We start from the raw sequence: 2,209 nt of genomic DNA on the forward strand, positions 1-2,209 counted from the left end.
AAAAAAAAAAAAAAAAAAAAAACAACCACTTGGTAAATCAATTGTATTCCAGTTTTGCAAAATGATTTTTCTTCTCAATAAATTTACAGTATTAGGCTGCTATTCAGAATTCTAAAATCTGGGACAGTTTTTTTCTATTATTTAGCTCGTAGCAATGATGCACCTTGTATTTTTTCCTTCCGAGGCTTATGAACTTCCTTTCTGTGGGAGAAGATTTAAACTATTTAACCCGCTTCGCAGTCTGTCGTAACGTGACGCGGTGTCACCGGGTTCTCCTCGTTATCTGGGACAAACATATCGAAAGCTGACATACTGGTCTAAAAGCGTGGCAACGCGATGCCTTACGAAGTAGGGTATTTCAGCAAGAAAAGGAAAAAGGGTGTTAAAAAAGGCAGGAAATTCAAAGTTGAGATTTGCTGTGGCTTCTCGCTTCTGCTTAACCCAATTTGCATTGGCGTGCGCACCTTCGGCAGGGTTTGCGCAACGCTAAGGAACGTGTTGGAGTGTGTTTACTGCTCCTCGCTGATGTTGACAAACTGAGCGTAAAGTTTGGTATCGGTTTTACTGTATTTTAGTAAGTTAAGGGGTTTGTTTGTGTTGCTAAAATGCTGCCTTCAAGAAGAGCAAAGAGAAATGAATACCGACTTTGGGTTTGGTTTGAATGTTTGTGGAAAGTGGGACTAAATTTTATTTATTGGTTTTTTTCCCCAAAACATCCTAAAGCAAAGTTTTACTGAATTTTTATCATTGAATTTCCCTCCTTAAGAATGCAACAGAATTAACACGCAATGGGGAGGTCGGTGTTTGAAGACGTGCAGTTTAAAGGACAGCATCTTTTCCAGAGAAATTCAAATTTCTGGTCCACTGGACAGTGCCTTATCCTTACTAAAGGCATGAGCTGCGTGAGCTTGTTTGTTCAGTGGATTATCTCAGACTGACTTATCTTTCTGGATAAAGGTGTGGTGATTATTTGTTTTGTATTGTCACGCCTGACTGAATTATGGACTCTCCTATTTACACAGCTCGGATACTTTGTACGTGGCCTAATTTATATTGCCGCGCGCATCAAAAGTTCCTGTCACCCACCTTGTATTCCCAACCAAATCTTAAACTACCAAGATAGGAAAGAGTCTTTCAGCTGAATTTAGGCTTTTAACACTGTGAAATTAGCGTATATCCAACAGTGCAGCCCATCTGGATGGTTTTGTCTTTGCCCTCTTGTGTCTTTGGAGGATGTAGTCGCTATTTTCAATTTATTGAGGAGGAGGAGGTGGAGCTCAGGGGATGCAGTTTAAAAGATAGCGCTTCCCTTTGACAGGTTTAGTCTGTTTTAGCCAAGTGACAGACAGAGTTTACCTCTGAGCTGGAAAGATTAGTATTTTTATGATACATCTAATTTGTTGCCTATTCCTTTGCATTATAATGACCAACGGTGGGCTCGGTCAGTGAGGTCAATGACCATCAGTGGGGTCGAGTACCATTTTTTTTAGGAGCTTGAGGGAGGCGCTGTTGTGCCGGGCTGGTGCAGAGACAGCGCCGTGTTGTGTGGACACTCTTTGGGTTGATTATTACTTGCAGAGTTCGTAGGTAACGTGCCTTTGATAAGAATATGATAAACCAATATGCAATGTCCAGCCAGGCACCCAACACTACTAATAATGTCAAACTTTTTTCCCTCTTGGGACTTCAGCTCAGGGTCGTAAAACGTTTAAATGACTATTTTATGGTTTCATATTTCTATTGACTGACAGTATTTAAAAAAACAAACAAACATGATGTATAGCTCAATAAGACTTTTTTTACCCACTACTAAGGAACATCTCACTTGTAAATAGGAGATGGATCAAGTTTCTGAGCTTAGTGTTGGTTTTGGTCTTTAAACCTGGGAGATGTGGCTACTTGAGAGATGATGGAGGTGAATTAAATAAACACTTGCCCATTTTGGTGACAAAATGAACTGACAGTTTTTCCAGCCTGTTATGTACTACCCTGTGATTAAGTTATGAGTGATTCTTAATGGAAAACATGACTTTACTCCTATATCTTATCTGCCTCTGAACTTTGAGCTCTACTGTTTTTCAGGAGTGACTATAAAAGTTCGTTGGATCTCTGTCCTTACAGTCTGATGATGTTATTTGTTTAATGAGCGTCTAATTTTTTTTATTACTTTTTTTTTTTTTTTTACTATTTTGGGGGGGCATAGTATGTG

The sequence above is a fragment of the Numenius arquata genome, chromosome 23 (assembly GCF_964106895.1).
Source record: "Numenius arquata chromosome 23, bNumArq3.hap1.1, whole genome shotgun sequence".
In the NCBI taxonomy this organism is placed as follows: domain Eukaryota; kingdom Metazoa; phylum Chordata; class Aves; order Charadriiformes; family Scolopacidae; genus Numenius; species Numenius arquata.